At 45.6% G+C, this 21661-nt stretch overlaps 51 non-coding genes across 51 annotated transcripts; 17 read left to right on the top strand and 34 right to left on the bottom strand.

Annotated features, from left to right (window-relative positions):
• Window positions 1–147: 147 nt before the first annotated feature.
• Window positions 148–254, top strand: LOC146146194 (U6 spliceosomal RNA). The gene has a single exon (XR_014499233.1). It is a non-coding gene; the product is annotated as a U6 spliceosomal RNA (small nuclear RNA).
• Window positions 255–386: 132 nt separating this feature from the next.
• LOC146146193 (U1 spliceosomal RNA) lies at window positions 387–551 on the bottom strand. Its single transcript, XR_014500039.1, has one exon. It is a non-coding gene; the product is annotated as a U1 spliceosomal RNA (small nuclear RNA).
• A 234-nt stretch (window positions 552–785) lies between these two features.
• On the bottom strand, window positions 786–980 carry LOC146146192 (U2 spliceosomal RNA). The gene has a single exon (XR_014499658.1). It is a non-coding gene; the product is annotated as a U2 spliceosomal RNA (small nuclear RNA).
• A 360-nt stretch (window positions 981–1340) lies between these two features.
• Window positions 1341–1447, top strand: LOC146146191 (U6 spliceosomal RNA). Its single transcript, XR_014499232.1, has one exon. It is a non-coding gene; the product is annotated as a U6 spliceosomal RNA (small nuclear RNA).
• Window positions 1448–1579: 132 nt separating this feature from the next.
• LOC146146190 (U1 spliceosomal RNA) lies at window positions 1580–1744 on the bottom strand. Its single transcript, XR_014499928.1, has one exon. It is a non-coding gene; the product is annotated as a U1 spliceosomal RNA (small nuclear RNA).
• Window positions 1745–1978: 234 nt separating this feature from the next.
• LOC146146189 (U2 spliceosomal RNA) lies at window positions 1979–2173 on the bottom strand. The gene has a single exon (XR_014499657.1). It is a non-coding gene; the product is annotated as a U2 spliceosomal RNA (small nuclear RNA).
• A 360-nt stretch (window positions 2174–2533) lies between these two features.
• On the top strand, window positions 2534–2640 carry LOC146146188 (U6 spliceosomal RNA). Its single transcript, XR_014499231.1, has one exon. It is a non-coding gene; the product is annotated as a U6 spliceosomal RNA (small nuclear RNA).
• A 132-nt stretch (window positions 2641–2772) lies between these two features.
• On the bottom strand, window positions 2773–2937 carry LOC146146187 (U1 spliceosomal RNA). Its single transcript, XR_014499815.1, has one exon. It is a non-coding gene; the product is annotated as a U1 spliceosomal RNA (small nuclear RNA).
• Window positions 2938–3171: 234 nt separating this feature from the next.
• On the bottom strand, window positions 3172–3366 carry LOC146146186 (U2 spliceosomal RNA). The gene has a single exon (XR_014499655.1). It is a non-coding gene; the product is annotated as a U2 spliceosomal RNA (small nuclear RNA).
• A 360-nt stretch (window positions 3367–3726) lies between these two features.
• On the top strand, window positions 3727–3833 carry LOC146146185 (U6 spliceosomal RNA). The gene has a single exon (XR_014499230.1). It is a non-coding gene; the product is annotated as a U6 spliceosomal RNA (small nuclear RNA).
• Window positions 3834–3965: 132 nt separating this feature from the next.
• LOC146146184 (U1 spliceosomal RNA) lies at window positions 3966–4130 on the bottom strand. Its single transcript, XR_014499703.1, has one exon. It is a non-coding gene; the product is annotated as a U1 spliceosomal RNA (small nuclear RNA).
• A 234-nt stretch (window positions 4131–4364) lies between these two features.
• On the bottom strand, window positions 4365–4559 carry LOC146146183 (U2 spliceosomal RNA). The gene has a single exon (XR_014499654.1). It is a non-coding gene; the product is annotated as a U2 spliceosomal RNA (small nuclear RNA).
• A 360-nt stretch (window positions 4560–4919) lies between these two features.
• On the top strand, window positions 4920–5026 carry LOC146146182 (U6 spliceosomal RNA). The gene has a single exon (XR_014499229.1). It is a non-coding gene; the product is annotated as a U6 spliceosomal RNA (small nuclear RNA).
• A 132-nt stretch (window positions 5027–5158) lies between these two features.
• On the bottom strand, window positions 5159–5323 carry LOC146146181 (U1 spliceosomal RNA). The gene has a single exon (XR_014499595.1). It is a non-coding gene; the product is annotated as a U1 spliceosomal RNA (small nuclear RNA).
• A 234-nt stretch (window positions 5324–5557) lies between these two features.
• Window positions 5558–5752, bottom strand: LOC146146180 (U2 spliceosomal RNA). Its single transcript, XR_014499653.1, has one exon. It is a non-coding gene; the product is annotated as a U2 spliceosomal RNA (small nuclear RNA).
• A 360-nt stretch (window positions 5753–6112) lies between these two features.
• On the top strand, window positions 6113–6219 carry LOC146146179 (U6 spliceosomal RNA). Its single transcript, XR_014499228.1, has one exon. It is a non-coding gene; the product is annotated as a U6 spliceosomal RNA (small nuclear RNA).
• Window positions 6220–6351: 132 nt separating this feature from the next.
• On the bottom strand, window positions 6352–6516 carry LOC146146178 (U1 spliceosomal RNA). Its single transcript, XR_014499484.1, has one exon. It is a non-coding gene; the product is annotated as a U1 spliceosomal RNA (small nuclear RNA).
• A 234-nt stretch (window positions 6517–6750) lies between these two features.
• On the bottom strand, window positions 6751–6945 carry LOC146146177 (U2 spliceosomal RNA). The gene has a single exon (XR_014499652.1). It is a non-coding gene; the product is annotated as a U2 spliceosomal RNA (small nuclear RNA).
• A 360-nt stretch (window positions 6946–7305) lies between these two features.
• Window positions 7306–7412, top strand: LOC146146176 (U6 spliceosomal RNA). The gene has a single exon (XR_014499227.1). It is a non-coding gene; the product is annotated as a U6 spliceosomal RNA (small nuclear RNA).
• A 132-nt stretch (window positions 7413–7544) lies between these two features.
• Window positions 7545–7709, bottom strand: LOC146146175 (U1 spliceosomal RNA). The gene has a single exon (XR_014499373.1). It is a non-coding gene; the product is annotated as a U1 spliceosomal RNA (small nuclear RNA).
• A 234-nt stretch (window positions 7710–7943) lies between these two features.
• LOC146146174 (U2 spliceosomal RNA) lies at window positions 7944–8138 on the bottom strand. The gene has a single exon (XR_014499651.1). It is a non-coding gene; the product is annotated as a U2 spliceosomal RNA (small nuclear RNA).
• Window positions 8139–8498: 360 nt separating this feature from the next.
• On the top strand, window positions 8499–8605 carry LOC146146173 (U6 spliceosomal RNA). The gene has a single exon (XR_014499225.1). It is a non-coding gene; the product is annotated as a U6 spliceosomal RNA (small nuclear RNA).
• Window positions 8606–8737: 132 nt separating this feature from the next.
• Window positions 8738–8902, bottom strand: LOC146146172 (U1 spliceosomal RNA). The gene has a single exon (XR_014499265.1). It is a non-coding gene; the product is annotated as a U1 spliceosomal RNA (small nuclear RNA).
• Window positions 8903–9136: 234 nt separating this feature from the next.
• On the bottom strand, window positions 9137–9331 carry LOC146146171 (U2 spliceosomal RNA). The gene has a single exon (XR_014499650.1). It is a non-coding gene; the product is annotated as a U2 spliceosomal RNA (small nuclear RNA).
• Window positions 9332–9691: 360 nt separating this feature from the next.
• Window positions 9692–9798, top strand: LOC146146170 (U6 spliceosomal RNA). The gene has a single exon (XR_014499224.1). It is a non-coding gene; the product is annotated as a U6 spliceosomal RNA (small nuclear RNA).
• Window positions 9799–9930: 132 nt separating this feature from the next.
• Window positions 9931–10095, bottom strand: LOC146146169 (U1 spliceosomal RNA). Its single transcript, XR_014499157.1, has one exon. It is a non-coding gene; the product is annotated as a U1 spliceosomal RNA (small nuclear RNA).
• A 234-nt stretch (window positions 10096–10329) lies between these two features.
• Window positions 10330–10524, bottom strand: LOC146146168 (U2 spliceosomal RNA). The gene has a single exon (XR_014499649.1). It is a non-coding gene; the product is annotated as a U2 spliceosomal RNA (small nuclear RNA).
• Window positions 10525–10884: 360 nt separating this feature from the next.
• On the top strand, window positions 10885–10991 carry LOC146146167 (U6 spliceosomal RNA). The gene has a single exon (XR_014499223.1). It is a non-coding gene; the product is annotated as a U6 spliceosomal RNA (small nuclear RNA).
• Window positions 10992–11123: 132 nt separating this feature from the next.
• On the bottom strand, window positions 11124–11288 carry LOC146146166 (U1 spliceosomal RNA). Its single transcript, XR_014499045.1, has one exon. It is a non-coding gene; the product is annotated as a U1 spliceosomal RNA (small nuclear RNA).
• A 234-nt stretch (window positions 11289–11522) lies between these two features.
• LOC146146165 (U2 spliceosomal RNA) lies at window positions 11523–11717 on the bottom strand. Its single transcript, XR_014499648.1, has one exon. It is a non-coding gene; the product is annotated as a U2 spliceosomal RNA (small nuclear RNA).
• Window positions 11718–12077: 360 nt separating this feature from the next.
• Window positions 12078–12184, top strand: LOC146146164 (U6 spliceosomal RNA). The gene has a single exon (XR_014499222.1). It is a non-coding gene; the product is annotated as a U6 spliceosomal RNA (small nuclear RNA).
• Window positions 12185–12316: 132 nt separating this feature from the next.
• Window positions 12317–12481, bottom strand: LOC146146163 (U1 spliceosomal RNA). The gene has a single exon (XR_014498933.1). It is a non-coding gene; the product is annotated as a U1 spliceosomal RNA (small nuclear RNA).
• Window positions 12482–12715: 234 nt separating this feature from the next.
• Window positions 12716–12910, bottom strand: LOC146146162 (U2 spliceosomal RNA). Its single transcript, XR_014499647.1, has one exon. It is a non-coding gene; the product is annotated as a U2 spliceosomal RNA (small nuclear RNA).
• Window positions 12911–13270: 360 nt separating this feature from the next.
• On the top strand, window positions 13271–13377 carry LOC146146161 (U6 spliceosomal RNA). Its single transcript, XR_014499221.1, has one exon. It is a non-coding gene; the product is annotated as a U6 spliceosomal RNA (small nuclear RNA).
• Window positions 13378–13509: 132 nt separating this feature from the next.
• On the bottom strand, window positions 13510–13674 carry LOC146146160 (U1 spliceosomal RNA). Its single transcript, XR_014498821.1, has one exon. It is a non-coding gene; the product is annotated as a U1 spliceosomal RNA (small nuclear RNA).
• A 234-nt stretch (window positions 13675–13908) lies between these two features.
• LOC146146159 (U2 spliceosomal RNA) lies at window positions 13909–14103 on the bottom strand. Its single transcript, XR_014499646.1, has one exon. It is a non-coding gene; the product is annotated as a U2 spliceosomal RNA (small nuclear RNA).
• A 360-nt stretch (window positions 14104–14463) lies between these two features.
• On the top strand, window positions 14464–14570 carry LOC146146158 (U6 spliceosomal RNA). The gene has a single exon (XR_014499220.1). It is a non-coding gene; the product is annotated as a U6 spliceosomal RNA (small nuclear RNA).
• A 132-nt stretch (window positions 14571–14702) lies between these two features.
• Window positions 14703–14867, bottom strand: LOC146146157 (U1 spliceosomal RNA). Its single transcript, XR_014501216.1, has one exon. It is a non-coding gene; the product is annotated as a U1 spliceosomal RNA (small nuclear RNA).
• A 234-nt stretch (window positions 14868–15101) lies between these two features.
• On the bottom strand, window positions 15102–15296 carry LOC146146156 (U2 spliceosomal RNA). The gene has a single exon (XR_014499644.1). It is a non-coding gene; the product is annotated as a U2 spliceosomal RNA (small nuclear RNA).
• Window positions 15297–15656: 360 nt separating this feature from the next.
• LOC146146155 (U6 spliceosomal RNA) lies at window positions 15657–15763 on the top strand. The gene has a single exon (XR_014499219.1). It is a non-coding gene; the product is annotated as a U6 spliceosomal RNA (small nuclear RNA).
• Window positions 15764–15895: 132 nt separating this feature from the next.
• LOC146146154 (U1 spliceosomal RNA) lies at window positions 15896–16060 on the bottom strand. The gene has a single exon (XR_014501103.1). It is a non-coding gene; the product is annotated as a U1 spliceosomal RNA (small nuclear RNA).
• A 234-nt stretch (window positions 16061–16294) lies between these two features.
• LOC146146153 (U2 spliceosomal RNA) lies at window positions 16295–16489 on the bottom strand. Its single transcript, XR_014499643.1, has one exon. It is a non-coding gene; the product is annotated as a U2 spliceosomal RNA (small nuclear RNA).
• Window positions 16490–16849: 360 nt separating this feature from the next.
• LOC146146152 (U6 spliceosomal RNA) lies at window positions 16850–16956 on the top strand. The gene has a single exon (XR_014499218.1). It is a non-coding gene; the product is annotated as a U6 spliceosomal RNA (small nuclear RNA).
• Window positions 16957–17088: 132 nt separating this feature from the next.
• On the bottom strand, window positions 17089–17253 carry LOC146146151 (U1 spliceosomal RNA). The gene has a single exon (XR_014500959.1). It is a non-coding gene; the product is annotated as a U1 spliceosomal RNA (small nuclear RNA).
• Window positions 17254–17487: 234 nt separating this feature from the next.
• Window positions 17488–17682, bottom strand: LOC146146150 (U2 spliceosomal RNA). Its single transcript, XR_014499642.1, has one exon. It is a non-coding gene; the product is annotated as a U2 spliceosomal RNA (small nuclear RNA).
• A 360-nt stretch (window positions 17683–18042) lies between these two features.
• Window positions 18043–18149, top strand: LOC146146149 (U6 spliceosomal RNA). Its single transcript, XR_014499217.1, has one exon. It is a non-coding gene; the product is annotated as a U6 spliceosomal RNA (small nuclear RNA).
• Window positions 18150–18281: 132 nt separating this feature from the next.
• LOC146146148 (U1 spliceosomal RNA) lies at window positions 18282–18446 on the bottom strand. The gene has a single exon (XR_014499872.1). It is a non-coding gene; the product is annotated as a U1 spliceosomal RNA (small nuclear RNA).
• A 234-nt stretch (window positions 18447–18680) lies between these two features.
• On the bottom strand, window positions 18681–18875 carry LOC146146147 (U2 spliceosomal RNA). The gene has a single exon (XR_014499641.1). It is a non-coding gene; the product is annotated as a U2 spliceosomal RNA (small nuclear RNA).
• Window positions 18876–19235: 360 nt separating this feature from the next.
• On the top strand, window positions 19236–19342 carry LOC146146146 (U6 spliceosomal RNA). The gene has a single exon (XR_014499216.1). It is a non-coding gene; the product is annotated as a U6 spliceosomal RNA (small nuclear RNA).
• Window positions 19343–19474: 132 nt separating this feature from the next.
• Window positions 19475–19639, bottom strand: LOC146146145 (U1 spliceosomal RNA). The gene has a single exon (XR_014498765.1). It is a non-coding gene; the product is annotated as a U1 spliceosomal RNA (small nuclear RNA).
• Window positions 19640–19873: 234 nt separating this feature from the next.
• LOC146146144 (U2 spliceosomal RNA) lies at window positions 19874–20068 on the bottom strand. The gene has a single exon (XR_014499684.1). It is a non-coding gene; the product is annotated as a U2 spliceosomal RNA (small nuclear RNA).
• Window positions 20069–21661: the final 1593 nt, after the last annotated feature.

The raw sequence follows: 21661 nt of genomic DNA, 5'->3' as shown, positions 1-21661 counted from the left end.
TTTGATTTCTGGCCAGGAGTTATTGAAATTTTGCCGACGTCATCGTGACACATCTAAATCAATTGGCTGGGCGATTCGGGTCTTCTCCGCAAAGAGTCGGCGTTTTTCGACGAGGTCGTTGATAAGGAAAAAAGTTGGTAAACGATTGTACTTGCTTCGGCAGTACATATACTAAAATTGGAACGATACAGAGAAGATTAGCATGGCCCCTGCGCAAGGATGACACGCAAAATCGTGAAGCGTTCCTTATTTTGACATTTTACTCGATTCTGCCGACGCTACTCGGAAGACGCCCCCCGAAAATTTCCTCCTGCTCTTTCAGCGTTTTGCAGCTACGACCGGCTCTTGCCGTTTCCAAGCTTTTTCAGAACTGATTAAGGTTTGTATGGGGTTTTGCGCGAACGCACACCCCGCTAACAGAAATTATACGGCCGAGTTACCCGCATTTGGGGTAATCGCAAGGGTCAGCCAAGCCGAAGTGCAATGGCAAGGCCTCGCCTTGGGCCAACCGCCTACGTGATCACGGTTAAAGACCCCCGTCAGGTAAGTATGAGTTGTGACGATTTTTCCCGAGGCCCTACTCGACTACTCGCCCGTACTCTTTGTGGATAGCTACCCCATAAGCCCCCCGCATCAACTTGTAGGAACAAAATTTGTCATTTTTGGCCGATCGGTCACCATTTTTCTTTTCAATTTTCGCTCGAAAAATCGATTTATGTTTTGCTTCTTTTTTTCAAAACAAGAAGCAAATTTTCAATTGGATGAAGAGGAATTCCCACAGTGTGGGAATGTGGGCCGTGCCTGGAGGTACTGCAATACCAGGACAACCCGTGAGCAGGGCGAAGCAAGCTTCGGCACCGTGCTCCCTGTCCAAAAATCAGGTTAATACAAAGAGCAAGCGAATCGCTTGCGTCCCAGGTATTAAACTGAGAAGAACAGATACTACACTTGATCTTAGCTCTAAAGAGCCGAGAAGCGATAAAGTTTGGGGTCAGTCAGGAAGAAGTACAACTCTCAGCCTTACCCAAGACTTGCTGGTTGGCCGTGGAAAGATTTGGCAAGCGAAAACGTATTTTGCCGTCTCTCGAAAAGAGTGCATTTGGAAGCGATTTTCGACAAAACGACACGACGAATTACAATTGGAAAAGAATTGAAAAGAGAATTTGGCAGTCGGACTCTCGTTTTAGCTGGCCTTTGATTTCTGGCCAGGAGTTATTGAAATTTTGCCGACGTCATCGTGACACATCTAAATCAATTGGCTGGGCGATTCGGGTCTTCTCCGCAAAGAGTCGGCGTTTTTCGACGAGGTCGTTGATAAGGAAAAAAGTTGGTAAACGATTGTACTTGCTTCGGCAGTACATATACTAAAATTGGAACGATACAGAGAAGATTAGCATGGCCCCTGCGCAAGGATGACACGCAAAATCGTGAAGCGTTCCTTATTTTGACATTTTACTCGATTCTGCCGACGCTACTCGGAAGACGCCCCCCGAAAATTTCCTCCTGCTCTTTCAGCGTTTTGCAGCTACGACCGGCTCTTGCCGTTTCCAAGCTTTTTCAGAACTGATTAAGGTTTGTATGGGGTTTTGCGCGAACGCACACCCCGCTAACAGAAATTATACGGCCGAGTTACCCGCATTTGGGGTAATCGCAAGGGTCAGCCAAGCCGAAGTGCAATGGCAAGGCCTCGCCTTGGGCCAACCGCCTACGTGATCACGGTTAAAGACCCCCGTCAGGTAAGTATGAGTTGTGACGATTTTTCCCGAGGCCCTACTCGACTACTCGCCCGTACTCTTTGTGGATAGCTACCCCATAAGCCCCCCGCATCAACTTGTAGGAACAAAATTTGTCATTTTTGGCCGATCGGTCACCATTTTTCTTTTCAATTTTCGCTCGAAAAATCGATTTATGTTTTGCTTCTTTTTTTCAAAACAAGAAGCAAATTTTCAATTGGATGAAGAGGAATTCCCACAGTGTGGGAATGTGGGCCGTGCCTGGAGGTACTGCAATACCAGGACAACCCGTGAGCAGGGCGAAGCAAGCTTCGGCACCGTGCTCCCTGTCCAAAAATCAGGTTAATACAAAGAGCAAGCGAATCGCTTGCGTCCCAGGTATTAAACTGAGAAGAACAGATACTACACTTGATCTTAGCTCTAAAGAGCCGAGAAGCGATAAAGTTTGGGGTCAGTCAGGAAGAAGTACAACTCTCAGCCTTACCCAAGACTTGCTGGTTGGCCGTGGAAAGATTTGGCAAGCGAAAACGTATTTTGCCGTCTCTCGAAAAGAGTGCATTTGGAAGCGATTTTCGACAAAACGACACGACGAATTACAATTGGAAAAGAATTGAAAAGAGAATTTGGCAGTCGGACTCTCGTTTTAGCTGGCCTTTGATTTCTGGCCAGGAGTTATTGAAATTTTGCCGACGTCATCGTGACACATCTAAATCAATTGGCTGGGCGATTCGGGTCTTCTCCGCAAAGAGTCGGCGTTTTTCGACGAGGTCGTTGATAAGGAAAAAAGTTGGTAAACGATTGTACTTGCTTCGGCAGTACATATACTAAAATTGGAACGATACAGAGAAGATTAGCATGGCCCCTGCGCAAGGATGACACGCAAAATCGTGAAGCGTTCCTTATTTTGACATTTTACTCGATTCTGCCGACGCTACTCGGAAGACGCCCCCCGAAAATTTCCTCCTGCTCTTTCAGCGTTTTGCAGCTACGACCGGCTCTTGCCGTTTCCAAGCTTTTTCAGAACTGATTAAGGTTTGTATGGGGTTTTGCGCGAACGCACACCCCGCTAACAGAAATTATACGGCCGAGTTACCCGCATTTGGGGTAATCGCAAGGGTCAGCCAAGCCGAAGTGCAATGGCAAGGCCTCGCCTTGGGCCAACCGCCTACGTGATCACGGTTAAAGACCCCCGTCAGGTAAGTATGAGTTGTGACGATTTTTCCCGAGGCCCTACTCGACTACTCGCCCGTACTCTTTGTGGATAGCTACCCCATAAGCCCCCCGCATCAACTTGTAGGAACAAAATTTGTCATTTTTGGCCGATCGGTCACCATTTTTCTTTTCAATTTTCGCTCGAAAAATCGATTTATGTTTTGCTTCTTTTTTTCAAAACAAGAAGCAAATTTTCAATTGGATGAAGAGGAATTCCCACAGTGTGGGAATGTGGGCCGTGCCTGGAGGTACTGCAATACCAGGACAACCCGTGAGCAGGGCGAAGCAAGCTTCGGCACCGTGCTCCCTGTCCAAAAATCAGGTTAATACAAAGAGCAAGCGAATCGCTTGCGTCCCAGGTATTAAACTGAGAAGAACAGATACTACACTTGATCTTAGCTCTAAAGAGCCGAGAAGCGATAAAGTTTGGGGTCAGTCAGGAAGAAGTACAACTCTCAGCCTTACCCAAGACTTGCTGGTTGGCCGTGGAAAGATTTGGCAAGCGAAAACGTATTTTGCCGTCTCTCGAAAAGAGTGCATTTGGAAGCGATTTTCGACAAAACGACACGACGAATTACAATTGGAAAAGAATTGAAAAGAGAATTTGGCAGTCGGACTCTCGTTTTAGCTGGCCTTTGATTTCTGGCCAGGAGTTATTGAAATTTTGCCGACGTCATCGTGACACATCTAAATCAATTGGCTGGGCGATTCGGGTCTTCTCCGCAAAGAGTCGGCGTTTTTCGACGAGGTCGTTGATAAGGAAAAAAGTTGGTAAACGATTGTACTTGCTTCGGCAGTACATATACTAAAATTGGAACGATACAGAGAAGATTAGCATGGCCCCTGCGCAAGGATGACACGCAAAATCGTGAAGCGTTCCTTATTTTGACATTTTACTCGATTCTGCCGACGCTACTCGGAAGACGCCCCCCGAAAATTTCCTCCTGCTCTTTCAGCGTTTTGCAGCTACGACCGGCTCTTGCCGTTTCCAAGCTTTTTCAGAACTGATTAAGGTTTGTATGGGGTTTTGCGCGAACGCACACCCCGCTAACAGAAATTATACGGCCGAGTTACCCGCATTTGGGGTAATCGCAAGGGTCAGCCAAGCCGAAGTGCAATGGCAAGGCCTCGCCTTGGGCCAACCGCCTACGTGATCACGGTTAAAGACCCCCGTCAGGTAAGTATGAGTTGTGACGATTTTTCCCGAGGCCCTACTCGACTACTCGCCCGTACTCTTTGTGGATAGCTACCCCATAAGCCCCCCGCATCAACTTGTAGGAACAAAATTTGTCATTTTTGGCCGATCGGTCACCATTTTTCTTTTCAATTTTCGCTCGAAAAATCGATTTATGTTTTGCTTCTTTTTTTCAAAACAAGAAGCAAATTTTCAATTGGATGAAGAGGAATTCCCACAGTGTGGGAATGTGGGCCGTGCCTGGAGGTACTGCAATACCAGGACAACCCGTGAGCAGGGCGAAGCAAGCTTCGGCACCGTGCTCCCTGTCCAAAAATCAGGTTAATACAAAGAGCAAGCGAATCGCTTGCGTCCCAGGTATTAAACTGAGAAGAACAGATACTACACTTGATCTTAGCTCTAAAGAGCCGAGAAGCGATAAAGTTTGGGGTCAGTCAGGAAGAAGTACAACTCTCAGCCTTACCCAAGACTTGCTGGTTGGCCGTGGAAAGATTTGGCAAGCGAAAACGTATTTTGCCGTCTCTCGAAAAGAGTGCATTTGGAAGCGATTTTCGACAAAACGACACGACGAATTACAATTGGAAAAGAATTGAAAAGAGAATTTGGCAGTCGGACTCTCGTTTTAGCTGGCCTTTGATTTCTGGCCAGGAGTTATTGAAATTTTGCCGACGTCATCGTGACACATCTAAATCAATTGGCTGGGCGATTCGGGTCTTCTCCGCAAAGAGTCGGCGTTTTTCGACGAGGTCGTTGATAAGGAAAAAAGTTGGTAAACGATTGTACTTGCTTCGGCAGTACATATACTAAAATTGGAACGATACAGAGAAGATTAGCATGGCCCCTGCGCAAGGATGACACGCAAAATCGTGAAGCGTTCCTTATTTTGACATTTTACTCGATTCTGCCGACGCTACTCGGAAGACGCCCCCCGAAAATTTCCTCCTGCTCTTTCAGCGTTTTGCAGCTACGACCGGCTCTTGCCGTTTCCAAGCTTTTTCAGAACTGATTAAGGTTTGTATGGGGTTTTGCGCGAACGCACACCCCGCTAACAGAAATTATACGGCCGAGTTACCCGCATTTGGGGTAATCGCAAGGGTCAGCCAAGCCGAAGTGCAATGGCAAGGCCTCGCCTTGGGCCAACCGCCTACGTGATCACGGTTAAAGACCCCCGTCAGGTAAGTATGAGTTGTGACGATTTTTCCCGAGGCCCTACTCGACTACTCGCCCGTACTCTTTGTGGATAGCTACCCCATAAGCCCCCCGCATCAACTTGTAGGAACAAAATTTGTCATTTTTGGCCGATCGGTCACCATTTTTCTTTTCAATTTTCGCTCGAAAAATCGATTTATGTTTTGCTTCTTTTTTTCAAAACAAGAAGCAAATTTTCAATTGGATGAAGAGGAATTCCCACAGTGTGGGAATGTGGGCCGTGCCTGGAGGTACTGCAATACCAGGACAACCCGTGAGCAGGGCGAAGCAAGCTTCGGCACCGTGCTCCCTGTCCAAAAATCAGGTTAATACAAAGAGCAAGCGAATCGCTTGCGTCCCAGGTATTAAACTGAGAAGAACAGATACTACACTTGATCTTAGCTCTAAAGAGCCGAGAAGCGATAAAGTTTGGGGTCAGTCAGGAAGAAGTACAACTCTCAGCCTTACCCAAGACTTGCTGGTTGGCCGTGGAAAGATTTGGCAAGCGAAAACGTATTTTGCCGTCTCTCGAAAAGAGTGCATTTGGAAGCGATTTTCGACAAAACGACACGACGAATTACAATTGGAAAAGAATTGAAAAGAGAATTTGGCAGTCGGACTCTCGTTTTAGCTGGCCTTTGATTTCTGGCCAGGAGTTATTGAAATTTTGCCGACGTCATCGTGACACATCTAAATCAATTGGCTGGGCGATTCGGGTCTTCTCCGCAAAGAGTCGGCGTTTTTCGACGAGGTCGTTGATAAGGAAAAAAGTTGGTAAACGATTGTACTTGCTTCGGCAGTACATATACTAAAATTGGAACGATACAGAGAAGATTAGCATGGCCCCTGCGCAAGGATGACACGCAAAATCGTGAAGCGTTCCTTATTTTGACATTTTACTCGATTCTGCCGACGCTACTCGGAAGACGCCCCCCGAAAATTTCCTCCTGCTCTTTCAGCGTTTTGCAGCTACGACCGGCTCTTGCCGTTTCCAAGCTTTTTCAGAACTGATTAAGGTTTGTATGGGGTTTTGCGCGAACGCACACCCCGCTAACAGAAATTATACGGCCGAGTTACCCGCATTTGGGGTAATCGCAAGGGTCAGCCAAGCCGAAGTGCAATGGCAAGGCCTCGCCTTGGGCCAACCGCCTACGTGATCACGGTTAAAGACCCCCGTCAGGTAAGTATGAGTTGTGACGATTTTTCCCGAGGCCCTACTCGACTACTCGCCCGTACTCTTTGTGGATAGCTACCCCATAAGCCCCCCGCATCAACTTGTAGGAACAAAATTTGTCATTTTTGGCCGATCGGTCACCATTTTTCTTTTCAATTTTCGCTCGAAAAATCGATTTATGTTTTGCTTCTTTTTTTCAAAACAAGAAGCAAATTTTCAATTGGATGAAGAGGAATTCCCACAGTGTGGGAATGTGGGCCGTGCCTGGAGGTACTGCAATACCAGGACAACCCGTGAGCAGGGCGAAGCAAGCTTCGGCACCGTGCTCCCTGTCCAAAAATCAGGTTAATACAAAGAGCAAGCGAATCGCTTGCGTCCCAGGTATTAAACTGAGAAGAACAGATACTACACTTGATCTTAGCTCTAAAGAGCCGAGAAGCGATAAAGTTTGGGGTCAGTCAGGAAGAAGTACAACTCTCAGCCTTACCCAAGACTTGCTGGTTGGCCGTGGAAAGATTTGGCAAGCGAAAACGTATTTTGCCGTCTCTCGAAAAGAGTGCATTTGGAAGCGATTTTCGACAAAACGACACGACGAATTACAATTGGAAAAGAATTGAAAAGAGAATTTGGCAGTCGGACTCTCGTTTTAGCTGGCCTTTGATTTCTGGCCAGGAGTTATTGAAATTTTGCCGACGTCATCGTGACACATCTAAATCAATTGGCTGGGCGATTCGGGTCTTCTCCGCAAAGAGTCGGCGTTTTTCGACGAGGTCGTTGATAAGGAAAAAAGTTGGTAAACGATTGTACTTGCTTCGGCAGTACATATACTAAAATTGGAACGATACAGAGAAGATTAGCATGGCCCCTGCGCAAGGATGACACGCAAAATCGTGAAGCGTTCCTTATTTTGACATTTTACTCGATTCTGCCGACGCTACTCGGAAGACGCCCCCCGAAAATTTCCTCCTGCTCTTTCAGCGTTTTGCAGCTACGACCGGCTCTTGCCGTTTCCAAGCTTTTTCAGAACTGATTAAGGTTTGTATGGGGTTTTGCGCGAACGCACACCCCGCTAACAGAAATTATACGGCCGAGTTACCCGCATTTGGGGTAATCGCAAGGGTCAGCCAAGCCGAAGTGCAATGGCAAGGCCTCGCCTTGGGCCAACCGCCTACGTGATCACGGTTAAAGACCCCCGTCAGGTAAGTATGAGTTGTGACGATTTTTCCCGAGGCCCTACTCGACTACTCGCCCGTACTCTTTGTGGATAGCTACCCCATAAGCCCCCCGCATCAACTTGTAGGAACAAAATTTGTCATTTTTGGCCGATCGGTCACCATTTTTCTTTTCAATTTTCGCTCGAAAAATCGATTTATGTTTTGCTTCTTTTTTTCAAAACAAGAAGCAAATTTTCAATTGGATGAAGAGGAATTCCCACAGTGTGGGAATGTGGGCCGTGCCTGGAGGTACTGCAATACCAGGACAACCCGTGAGCAGGGCGAAGCAAGCTTCGGCACCGTGCTCCCTGTCCAAAAATCAGGTTAATACAAAGAGCAAGCGAATCGCTTGCGTCCCAGGTATTAAACTGAGAAGAACAGATACTACACTTGATCTTAGCTCTAAAGAGCCGAGAAGCGATAAAGTTTGGGGTCAGTCAGGAAGAAGTACAACTCTCAGCCTTACCCAAGACTTGCTGGTTGGCCGTGGAAAGATTTGGCAAGCGAAAACGTATTTTGCCGTCTCTCGAAAAGAGTGCATTTGGAAGCGATTTTCGACAAAACGACACGACGAATTACAATTGGAAAAGAATTGAAAAGAGAATTTGGCAGTCGGACTCTCGTTTTAGCTGGCCTTTGATTTCTGGCCAGGAGTTATTGAAATTTTGCCGACGTCATCGTGACACATCTAAATCAATTGGCTGGGCGATTCGGGTCTTCTCCGCAAAGAGTCGGCGTTTTTCGACGAGGTCGTTGATAAGGAAAAAAGTTGGTAAACGATTGTACTTGCTTCGGCAGTACATATACTAAAATTGGAACGATACAGAGAAGATTAGCATGGCCCCTGCGCAAGGATGACACGCAAAATCGTGAAGCGTTCCTTATTTTGACATTTTACTCGATTCTGCCGACGCTACTCGGAAGACGCCCCCCGAAAATTTCCTCCTGCTCTTTCAGCGTTTTGCAGCTACGACCGGCTCTTGCCGTTTCCAAGCTTTTTCAGAACTGATTAAGGTTTGTATGGGGTTTTGCGCGAACGCACACCCCGCTAACAGAAATTATACGGCCGAGTTACCCGCATTTGGGGTAATCGCAAGGGTCAGCCAAGCCGAAGTGCAATGGCAAGGCCTCGCCTTGGGCCAACCGCCTACGTGATCACGGTTAAAGACCCCCGTCAGGTAAGTATGAGTTGTGACGATTTTTCCCGAGGCCCTACTCGACTACTCGCCCGTACTCTTTGTGGATAGCTACCCCATAAGCCCCCCGCATCAACTTGTAGGAACAAAATTTGTCATTTTTGGCCGATCGGTCACCATTTTTCTTTTCAATTTTCGCTCGAAAAATCGATTTATGTTTTGCTTCTTTTTTTCAAAACAAGAAGCAAATTTTCAATTGGATGAAGAGGAATTCCCACAGTGTGGGAATGTGGGCCGTGCCTGGAGGTACTGCAATACCAGGACAACCCGTGAGCAGGGCGAAGCAAGCTTCGGCACCGTGCTCCCTGTCCAAAAATCAGGTTAATACAAAGAGCAAGCGAATCGCTTGCGTCCCAGGTATTAAACTGAGAAGAACAGATACTACACTTGATCTTAGCTCTAAAGAGCCGAGAAGCGATAAAGTTTGGGGTCAGTCAGGAAGAAGTACAACTCTCAGCCTTACCCAAGACTTGCTGGTTGGCCGTGGAAAGATTTGGCAAGCGAAAACGTATTTTGCCGTCTCTCGAAAAGAGTGCATTTGGAAGCGATTTTCGACAAAACGACACGACGAATTACAATTGGAAAAGAATTGAAAAGAGAATTTGGCAGTCGGACTCTCGTTTTAGCTGGCCTTTGATTTCTGGCCAGGAGTTATTGAAATTTTGCCGACGTCATCGTGACACATCTAAATCAATTGGCTGGGCGATTCGGGTCTTCTCCGCAAAGAGTCGGCGTTTTTCGACGAGGTCGTTGATAAGGAAAAAAGTTGGTAAACGATTGTACTTGCTTCGGCAGTACATATACTAAAATTGGAACGATACAGAGAAGATTAGCATGGCCCCTGCGCAAGGATGACACGCAAAATCGTGAAGCGTTCCTTATTTTGACATTTTACTCGATTCTGCCGACGCTACTCGGAAGACGCCCCCCGAAAATTTCCTCCTGCTCTTTCAGCGTTTTGCAGCTACGACCGGCTCTTGCCGTTTCCAAGCTTTTTCAGAACTGATTAAGGTTTGTATGGGGTTTTGCGCGAACGCACACCCCGCTAACAGAAATTATACGGCCGAGTTACCCGCATTTGGGGTAATCGCAAGGGTCAGCCAAGCCGAAGTGCAATGGCAAGGCCTCGCCTTGGGCCAACCGCCTACGTGATCACGGTTAAAGACCCCCGTCAGGTAAGTATGAGTTGTGACGATTTTTCCCGAGGCCCTACTCGACTACTCGCCCGTACTCTTTGTGGATAGCTACCCCATAAGCCCCCCGCATCAACTTGTAGGAACAAAATTTGTCATTTTTGGCCGATCGGTCACCATTTTTCTTTTCAATTTTCGCTCGAAAAATCGATTTATGTTTTGCTTCTTTTTTTCAAAACAAGAAGCAAATTTTCAATTGGATGAAGAGGAATTCCCACAGTGTGGGAATGTGGGCCGTGCCTGGAGGTACTGCAATACCAGGACAACCCGTGAGCAGGGCGAAGCAAGCTTCGGCACCGTGCTCCCTGTCCAAAAATCAGGTTAATACAAAGAGCAAGCGAATCGCTTGCGTCCCAGGTATTAAACTGAGAAGAACAGATACTACACTTGATCTTAGCTCTAAAGAGCCGAGAAGCGATAAAGTTTGGGGTCAGTCAGGAAGAAGTACAACTCTCAGCCTTACCCAAGACTTGCTGGTTGGCCGTGGAAAGATTTGGCAAGCGAAAACGTATTTTGCCGTCTCTCGAAAAGAGTGCATTTAGAAGCGATTTTCGACAAAACGACACGACGAATTACAATTGGAAAAGAATTGAAAAGAGAATTTGGCAGTCGGACTCTCGTTTTAGCTGGCCTTTGATTTCTGGCCAGGAGTTATTGAAATTTTGCCGACGTCATCGTGACACATCTAAATCAATTGGCTGGGCGATTCGGGTCTTCTCCGCAAAGAGTCGGCGTTTTTCGACGAGGTCGTTGATAAGGAAAAAAGTTGGTAAACGATTGTACTTGCTTCGGCAGTACATATACTAAAATTGGAACGATACAGAGAAGATTAGCATGGCCCCTGCGCAAGGATGACACGCAAAATCGTGAAGCGTTCCTTATTTTGACATTTTACTCGATTCTGCCGACGCTACTCGGAAGACGCCCCCCGAAAATTTCCTCCTGCTCTTTCAGCGTTTTGCAGCTACGACCGGCTCTTGCCGTTTCCAAGCTTTTTCAGAACTGATTAAGGTTTGTATGGGGTTTTGCGCGAACGCACACCCCGCTAACAGAAATTATACGGCCGAGTTACCCGCATTTGGGGTAATCGCAAGGGTCAGCCAAGCCGAAGTGCAATGGCAAGGCCTCGCCTTGGGCCAACCGCCTACGTGATCACGGTTAAAGACCCCCGTCAGGTAAGTATGAGTTGTGACGATTTTTCCCGAGGCCCTACTCGACTACTCGCCCGTACTCTTTGTGGATAGCTACCCCATAAGCCCCCCGCATCAACTTGTAGGAACAAAATTTGTCATTTTTGGCCGATCGGTCACCATTTTTCTTTTCAATTTTCGCTCGAAAAATCGATTTATGTTTTGCTTCTTTTTTTCAAAACAAGAAGCAAATTTTCAATTGGATGAAGAGGAATTCCCACAGTGTGGGAATGTGGGCCGTGCCTGGAGGTACTGCAATACCAGGACAACCCGTGAGCAGGGCGAAGCAAGCTTCGGCACCGTGCTCCCTGTCCAAAAATCAGGTTAATACAAAGAGCAAGCGAATCGCTTGCGTCCCAGGTATTAAACTGAGAAGAACAGATACTACACTTGATCTTAGCTCTAAAGAGCCGAGAAGCGATAAAGTTTGGGGTCAGTCAGGAAGAAGTACAACTCTCAGCCTTACCCAAGACTTGCTGGTTGGCCGTGGAAAGATTTGGCAAGCGAAAACGTATTTTGCCGTCTCTCGAAAAGAGTGCATTTGGAAGCGATTTTCGACAAAACGACACGACGAATTACAATTGGAAAAGAATTGAAAAGAGAATTTGGCAGTCGGACTCTCGTTTTAGCTGGCCTTTGATTTCTGGCCAGGAGTTATTGAAATTTTGCCGACGTCATCGTGACACATCTAAATCAATTGGCTGGGCGATTCGGGTCTTCTCCGCAAAGAGTCGGCGTTTTTCGACGAGGTCGTTGATAAGGAAAAAAGTTGGTAAACGATTGTACTTGCTTCGGCAGTACATATACTAAAATTGGAACGATACAGAGAAGATTAGCATGGCCCCTGCGCAAGGATGACACGCAAAATCGTGAAGCGTTCCTTATTTTGACATTTTACTCGATTCTGCCGACGCTACTCGGAAGACGCCCCCCGAAAATTTCCTCCTGCTCTTTCAGCGTTTTGCAGCTACGACCGGCTCTTGCCGTTTCCAAGCTTTTTCAGAACTGATTAAGGTTTGTATGGGGTTTTGCGCGAACGCACACCCCGCTAACAGAAATTATACGGCCGAGTTACCCGCATTTGGGGTAATCGCAAGGGTCAGCCAAGCCGAAGTGCAATGGCAAGGCCTCGCCTTGGGCCAACCGCCTACGTGATCACGGTTAAAGACCCCCGTCAGGTAAGTATGAGTTGTGACGATTTTTCCCGAGGCCCTACTCGACTACTCGCCCGTACTCTTTGTGGATAGCTACCCCATAAGCCCCCCGCATCAACTTGTAGGAACAAAATTTGTCATTTTTGGCCGATCGGTCACCATTTTTCTTTTCAATTTTCGCTCGAAAAATCGATTTATGTTTTGCTTCTTTTTTTCAAAACAAGAAGCAAATTTTCAATTGGATGAAGAGGAATTCCCACAGTGTGGGAATGTGGGCCGTGCCTGGAGGTACTGCAATACCAGGACAACCCGTGAGCAGGGCGAAGCAAGCTTCGGCACCGTGCTCCCTGTCCAAAAATCAGGTTAATACAAAGAGCAAGCGAATCGCTTGCGTCCCAGGTATTAAACTGAGAAGAACAGATACTACACTTGATCTTAGCTCTAAAGAGCCGAGAAGCGATAAAGTTTGGGGTCAGTCAGGAAGAAGTACAACTCTCAGCCTTACCCAAGACTTGCTGGTTGGCCGTGGAAAGATTTGGCAAGCGAAAACGTATTTTGCCGTCTCTCGAAAAGAGTGCATTTGGAAGCGATTTTCGACAAAACGACACGACGAATTACAATTGGAAAAGAATTGAAAAGAGAATTTGGCAGTCGGACTCTCGTTTTAGCTGGCCTTTGATTTCTGGCCAGGAGTTATTGAAATTTTGCCGACGTCATCGTGACACATCTAAATCAATTGGCTGGGCGATTCGGGTCTTCTCCGCAAAGAGTCGGCGTTTTTCGACGAGGTCGTTGATAAGGAAAAAAGTTGGTAAACGATTGTACTTGCTTCGGCAGTACATATACTAAAATTGGAACGATACAGAGAAGATTAGCATGGCCCCTGCGCAAGGATGACACGCAAAATCGTGAAGCGTTCCTTATTTTGACATTTTACTCGATTCTGCCGACGCTACTCGGAAGACGCCCCCCGAAAATTTCCTCCTGCTCTTTCAGCGTTTTGCAGCTACGACCGGCTCTTGCCGTTTCCAAGCTTTTTCAGAACTGATTAAGGTTTGTATGGGGTTTTGCGCGAACGCACACCCCGCTAACAGAAATTATACGGCCGAGTTACCCGCATTTGGGGTAATCGCAAGGGTCAGCCAAGCCGAAGTGCAATGGCAAGGCCTCGCCTTGGGCCAACCGCCTACGTGATCACGGTTAAAGACCCCCGTCAGGTAAGTATGAGTTGTGACGATTTTTCCCGAGGCCCTACTCGACTACTCGCCCGTACTCTTTGTGGATAGCTACCCCATAAGCCCCCCGCATCAACTTGTAGGAACAAAATTTGTCATTTTTGGCCGATCGGTCACCATTTTTCTTTTCAATTTTCGCTCGAAAAATCGATTTATGTTTTGCTTCTTTTTTTCAAAACAAGAAGCAAATTTTCAATTGGATGAAGAGGAATTCCCACAGTGTGGGAATGTGGGCCGTGCCTGGAGGTACTGCAATACCAGGACAACCCGTGAGCAGGGCGAAGCAAGCTTCGGCACCGTGCTCCCTGTCCAAAAATCAGGTTAATACAAAGAGCAAGCGAATCGCTTGCGTCCCAGGTATTAAACTGAGAAGAACAGATACTACACTTGATCTTAGCTCTAAAGAGCCGAGAAGCGATAAAGTTTGGGGTCAGTCAGGAAGAAGTACAACTCTCAGCCTTACCCAAGACTTGCTGGTTGGCCGTGGAAAGATTTGGCAAGCGAAAACGTATTTTGCCGTCTCTCGAAAAGAGTGCATTTGGAAGCGATTTTCGACAAAACGACACGACGAATTACAATTGGAAAAGAATTGAAAAGAGAATTTGGCAGTCGGACTCTCGTTTTAGCTGGCCTTTGATTTCTGGCCAGGAGTTATTGAAATTTTGCCGACGTCATCGTGACACATCTAAATCAATTGGCTGGGCGATTCGGGTCTTCTCCGCAAAGAGTCGGCGTTTTTCGACGAGGTCGTTGATAAGGAAAAAAGTTGGTAAACGATTGTACTTGCTTCGGCAGTACATATACTAAAATTGGAACGATACAGAGAAGATTAGCATGGCCCCTGCGCAAGGATGACACGCAAAATCGTGAAGCGTTCCTTATTTTGACATTTTACTCGATTCTGCCGACGCTACTCGGAAGACGCCCCCCGAAAATTTCCTCCTGCTCTTTCAGCGTTTTGCAGCTACGACCGGCTCTTGCCGTTTCCAAGCTTTTTCAGAACTGATTAAGGTTTGTATGGGGTTTTGCGCGAACGCACACCCCGCTAACAGAAATTATACGGCCGAGTTACCCGCATTTGGGGTAATCGCAAGGGTCAGCCAAGCCGAAGTGCAATGGCAAGGCCTCGCCTTGGGCCAACCGCCTACGTGATCACGGTTAAAGACCCCCGTCAGGTAAGTATGAGTTGTGACGATTTTTCCCGAGGCCCTACTCGACTACTCGCCCGTACTCTTTGTGGATAGCTACCCCATAAGCCCCCCGCATCAACTTGTAGGAACAAAATTTGTCATTTTTGGCCGATCGGTCACCATTTTTCTTTTCAATTTTCGCTCGAAAAATCGATTTATGTTTTGCTTCTTTTTTTCAAAACAAGAAGCAAATTTTCAATTGGATGAAGAGGAATTCCCACAGTGTGGGAATGTGGGCCGTGCCTGGAGGTACTGCAATACCAGGACAACCCGTGAGCAGGGCGAAGCAAGCTTCGGCACCGTGCTCCCTGTCCAAAAATCAGGTTAATACAAAGAGCAAGCGAATCGCTTGCGTCCCAGGTATTAAACTGAGAAGAACAGATACTACACTTGATCTTAGCTCTAAAGAGCCGAGAAGCGATAAAGTTTGGGGTCAGTCAGGAAGAAGTACAACTCTCAGCCTTACCCAAGACTTGCTGGTTGGCCGTGGAAAGATTTGGCAAGCGAAAACGTATTTTGCCGTCTCTCGAAAAGAGTGCATTTGGAAGCGATTTTCGACAAAACGACACGACGAATTACAATTGGAAAAGAATTGAAAAGAGAATTTGGCAGTCGGACTCTCGTTTTAGCTGGCCTTTGATTTCTGGCCAGGAGTTATTGAAATTTTGCCGACGTCATCGTGACACATCTAAATCAATTGGCTGGGCGATTCGGGTCTTCTCCGCAAAGAGTCGGCGTTTTTCGACGAGGTCGTTGATAAGGAAAAAAGTTGGTAAACGATTGTACTTGCTTCGGCAGTACATATACTAAAATTGGAACGATACAGAGAAGATTAGCATGGCCCCTGCGCAAGGATGACACGCAAAATCGTGAAGCGTTCCTTATTTTGACATTTTACTCGATTCTGCCGACGCTACTCGGAAGACGCCCCCCGAAAATTTCCTCCTGCTCTTTCAGCGTTTTGCAGCTACGACCGGCTCTTGCCGTTTCCAAGCTTTTTCAGAACTGATTAAGGTTTGTATGGGGTTTTGCGCGAACGCACACCCCGCTAACAGAAATTATACGGCCGAGTTACCCGCATTTGGGGTAATCGCAAGGGTCAGCCAAGCCGAAGTGCAATGGCAAGGCCTCGCCTTGGGCCAACCGCCTACGTGATCACGGTTAAAGACCCCCGTCAGGTAAGTATGAGTTGTGACGATTTTTCCCGAGGCCCTACTCGACTACTCGCCCGTACTCTTTGTGGATAGCTACCCCATAAGCCCCCCGCATCAACTTGTAGGAACAAAATTTGTCATTTTTGGCCGATCGGTCACCATTTTTCTTTTCAATTTTCGCTCGAAAAATCGATTTATGTTTTGCTTCTTTTTTTCAAAACAAGAAGCAAATTTTCAATTGGATGAAGAGGAATTCCCACAGTGTGGGAATGTGGGCCGTGCCTGGAGGTACTGCAATACCAGGACAACCCGTGAGCAGGGCGAAGCAAGCTTCGGCACCGTGCTCCCTGTCCAAAAATCAGGTTAATACAAAGAGCAAGCGAATCGCTTGCGTCCCAGGTATTAAACTGAGAAGAACAGATACTACACTTGATCTTAGCTCTAAAGAGCCGAGAAGCGATAAAGTTTGGGGTCAGTCAGGAAGAAGTACAACTCTCAGCCTTACCCAAGACTTGCTGGTTGGCCGTGGAAAGATTTGGCAAGCGAAAACGTATTTTGCCGTCTCTCGAAAAGAGTGCATTTGGAAGCGATTTTCGACAAAACGACACGACGAATTACAATTGGAAAAGAATTGAAAAGAGAATTTGGCAGTCGGACTCTCGTTTTAGCTGGCCTTTGATTTCTGGCCAGGAGTTATTGAAATTTTGCCGACGTCATCGTGACACATCTAAATCAATTGGCTGGGCGATTCGGGTCTTCTCCGCAAAGAGTCGGCGTTTTTCGACGAGGTCGTTGATAAGGAAAAAAGTTGGTAAACGATTGTACTTGCTTCGGCAGTACATATACTAAAATTGGAACGATACAGAGAAGATTAGCATGGCCCCTGCGCAAGGATGACACGCAAAATCGTGAAGCGTTCCTTATTTTGACATTTTACTCGATTCTGCCGACGCTACTCGGAAGACGCCCCCCGAAAATTTCCTCCTGCTCTTTCAGCGTTTTGCAGCTACGACCGGCTCTTGCCGTTTCCAAGCTTTTTCAGAACTGATTAAGGTTTGTATGGGGTTTTGCGCGAACGCACACCCCGCTAACAGAAATTATACGGCCGAGTTACCCGCATTTGGGGTAATCGCAAGGGTCAGCCAAGCCGAAGTGCAATGGCAAGGCCTCGCCTTGGGCCAACCGCCTACGTGATCACGGTTAAAGACCCCCGTCAGGTAAGTATGAGTTGTGACGATTTTTCCCGAGGCCCTACTCGACTACTCGCCCGTACTCTTTGTGGATAGCTACCCCATAAGCCCCCCGCATCAACTTGTAGGAACAAAATTTGTCATTTTTGGCCGATCGGTCACCATTTTTCTTTTCAATTTTCGCTCGAAAAATCGATTTATGTTTTGCTTCTTTTTTTCAAAACAAGAAGCAAATTTTCAATTGGATGAAGAGGAATTCCCACAGTGTGGGAATGTGGGCCGTGCCTGGAGGTACTGCAATACCAGGACAACCCGTGAGCAGGGCGAAGCAAGCTTCGGCACCGTGCTCCCTGTCCAAAAATCAGGTTAATACAAAGAGCAAGCGAATCGCTTGCGTCCCAGGTATTAAACTGAGAAGAACAGATACTACACTTGATCTTAGCTCTAAAGAGCCGAGAAGCGATAAAGTTTGGGGTCAGTCAGGAAGAAGTACAACTCTCAGCCTTACCCAAGACTTGCTGGTTGGCCGTGGAAAGATTTGGCAAGCGAAAACGTATTTTGCCGTCTCTCGAAAAGAGTGCATTTGGAAGCGATTTTCGACAAAACGACACGACGAATTACAATTGGAAAAGAATTGAAAAGAGAATTTGGCAGTCGGACTCTCGTTTTAGCTGGCCTTTGATTTCTGGCCAGGAGTTATTGAAATTTTGCCGACGTCATCGTGACACATCTAAATCAATTGGCTGGGCGATTCGGGTCTTCTCCGCAAAGAGTCGGCGTTTTTCGACGAGGTCGTTGATAAGGAAAAAAGTTGGTAAACGATTGTACTTGCTTCGGCAGTACATATACTAAAATTGGAACGATACAGAGAAGATTAGCATGGCCCCTGCGCAAGGATGACACGCAAAATCGTGAAGCGTTCCTTATTTTGACATTTTACTCGATTCTGCCGACGCTACTCGGAAGACGCCCCCCGAAAATTTCCTCCTGCTCTTTCAGCGTTTTGCAGCTACGACCGGCTCTTGCCGTTTCCAAGCTTTTTCAGAACTGATTAAGGTTTGTATGGGGTTTTGCGCGAACGCACACCCCGCTAACAGAAATTATACGGCCGAGTTACCCGCATTTGGGGTAATCGCAAGGGTCAGCCAAGCCGAAGTGCAATGGCAAGGCCTCGCCTTGGGCCAACCGCCTACGTGATCACGGTTAAAGACCCCCGTCAGGTAAGTATGAGTTGTGACGATTTTTCCCGAGGCCCTACTCGACTACTCGCCCGTACTCTTTGTGGATAGCTACCCCATAAGCCCCCCGCATCAACTTGTAGGAACAAAATTTGTCATTTTTGGCCGATCGGTCACCATTTTTCTTTTCAATTTTCGCTCGAAAAATCGATTTATGTTTTGCTTCTTTTTTTCAAAACAAGAAGCAAATTTTCAATTGGATGAAGAGGAATTCCCACAGTGTGGGAATGTGGGCCGTGCCTGGAGGTACTGCAATACCAGGACAACCCGTGAGCAGGGCGAAGCAAGCTTCGGCACCGTGCTCCCTGTCCAAAAATCAGGTTAATACAAAGAGCAAGCGAATCGCTTGCGTCCCAGGTATTAAACTGAGAAGAACAGATACTACACTTGATCTTAGCTCTAAAGAGCCGAGAAGCGATAAAGTTTGGGGTCAGTCAGGAAGAAGTACAACTCTCAGCCTTACCCAAGACTTGCTGGTTGGCCGTGGAAAGATTTGGCAAGCGAAAACGTATTTTGCCGTCTCTCGAAAAGAGTGCATTTGGAAGCGATTTTCGACAAAACGACACGACGAATTACAATTGGAAAAGAATTGAAAAGAGAATTTGGCAGTCGGACTCTCGTTTTAGCTGGCCTTTGATTTCTGGCCAGGAGTTATTGAAATTTTGCCGACGTCATCGTGACACATCTAAATCAATTGGCTGGGCGATTCGGGTCTTCTCCGCAAAGAGTCGGCGTTTTTCGACGAGGTCGTTGATAAGGAAAAAAGTTGGTAAACGATTGTACTTGCTTCGGCAGTACATATACTAAAATTGGAACGATACAGAGAAGATTAGCATGGCCCCTGCGCAAGGATGACACGCAAAATCGTGAAGCGTTCCTTATTTTGACATTTTACTCGATTCTGCCGACGCTACTCGGAAGACGCCCCCCGAAAATTTCCTCCTGCTCTTTCAGCGTTTTGCAGCTACGACCGGCTCTTGCCGTTTCCAAGCTTTTTCAGAACTGATTAAGGTTTGTATGGGGTTTTGCGCGAACGCACACCCCGCTAACAGAAATTATACGGCCGAGTTACCCGCATTTGGGGTAATCGCAAGGGTCAGCCAAGCCGAAGTGCAATGGCAAGGCCTCGCCTTGGGCCAACCGCCTACGTGATCACGGTTAAAGACCCCCGTCAGGTAAGTATGAGTTGTGACGATTTTTCCCGAGGCCCTACTCGACTACTCGCCCGTACTCTTTGTGGATAGCTACCCCATAAGCCCCCCGCATCAACTTGTAGGAACAAAATTTGTCATTTTTGGCCGATCGGTCACCATTTTTCTTTTCAATTTTCGCTCGAAAAATCGATTTATGTTTTGCTTCTTTTTTTCAAAACAAGAAGCAAATTTTCAATTGGATGAAGAGGAATTCCCACAGTGTGGGAATGTGGGCCGTGCCTGGAGGTACTGCAATACCAGGACAACCCGTGAGCAGGGCGAAGCAAGCTTCGGCACCGTGCTCCCTGTCCAAAAATCAGGTTAATACAAAGAGCAAGCGAATCGCTTGCGTCCCAGGTATTAAACTGAGAAGAACAGATACTACACTTGATCTTAGCTCTAAAGAGCCGAGAAGCGAACATGAAATGTGGAACATGGAATATAAAAAATAAAGAATAAAATTTGAAATTTAAAATTTAAATATGAAGCTTTCTAGTATTATATGGTGAAGAAAAAATTGGAAACTTTAAGCATCAAAAGCACAGCACACCTACAAATGTGAATTTACATTAAGAAGCCATATAAAATATTTTATCTTTACACATATTGGATGTTTGTCTGGAGATATCTGTTTTTGTTATTAGTTTATCAGCTTCATGTTTGAGTTCTCTGACCAATAAACTGACCGATTTTTTGTTTTGTTTAGTTTATTTCATTGGGCATACCTGGATGATTATGATTATAATTATAATCCCCAGGCAAAATATACTCCTTTCTGTCATGTTTTTATTACCTTGCAAATCTTCCCCAACTTTTGTGGATATAGGTTTCATGAAATATAAAAATTAAAGAATCAAATGATTACTAAACAACATATATATAGGTTAAATCTTTACTTAATTAAGGTGTTAATAGGGCTACTATGTTAAAACTTGTCAAAACAGTCTAAATTTTGTCAAAATAATACCATTTCTCAAATTTTCTCAGATTTTCTCAAAAAGTCTACCAAATGGTTTCTAAACAACTAGTATGCTGTGCCCATATTGGGCCATTATTACATACAGTAGCACGTTCACAACATCCTAAAGTGATTATTTTTATTACTAAATTTAACTTAAATAAAAATGGGTTAAAATATCTTTTTTTTTCTATTCAACGTGCTCAACCTAAAGTGCAATAGAATAAATTCATCCAAACAATGTTTATAAACAATGCACCATTAAAGAACTGATGTTTTAGCCTCTTTAAATGACAGAAAACTATTGAAATTTGTTAAAAAGCCAAACTGGCATCCTTACCTATCTCTATTTTTTTTTCAGGTATTGGTCTGTACTGGTTTGTACTTTTTCATATTTGCCATTATTTTTATTTTTTTTGTATTGTATTACGAAACTATAGAAAGTGTCGTGTAAGGCCGCCTAGTCAAAAATAAATATTATATATGTATGACATAAGTAGTTGAGCGAATGAACGAAACAAATGTCGATGCTTTATTTACGTGATTTACCTGCGCAATTAAATGTCACTTCTATGAATATGCCTTTTGCTTTTATAAAACACGAAAACGATGCATTCATATTTTTTTTTTCATATTTTTGCGGAATAAAATAAATACCAAATATATTTGTTGCTACTCGTATTATGGAAAATGAGCAATTAGATCACTTGTACCCTACTACAACTTTTAGCACTGCAAAAAAACCTAAAATGAACAACTCAAAACATGTAAAAACGAAGCTAAAAAAGTAAAAAGTAAAAAATAATCGACCCAACTTTGTATAGGAAACCGGTTTATTTAATAGTTGTAACATGAAAAATAATTATAACCAAACAATTGCAGTAGCTATGTTGAAAAGGAATAATGAGTTATTCGAAACGTTCATGATGATACCTACCTCTATATGGGCTTTGATATTCTTATTACGACGTCTTACTATAACCTCCAACCATTATGCTCCAAAATTGCAGTATGCTTACTGTTACTTGGTCACTTATATTGTTTATTTAATTAA

The sequence above is a fragment of the Ascidiella aspersa genome, chromosome 5, assembly GCF_963924565.1.
Source record: "Ascidiella aspersa chromosome 5, kaAscAspe10.2, whole genome shotgun sequence".
Classification (NCBI taxonomy): domain Eukaryota; kingdom Metazoa; phylum Chordata; class Ascidiacea; order Phlebobranchia; family Ascidiidae; genus Ascidiella; species Ascidiella aspersa.
The sequence above is the reverse complement of the archived record's forward strand: the minus strand, read 5'-3'. Positions and strand labels throughout refer to the sequence as shown.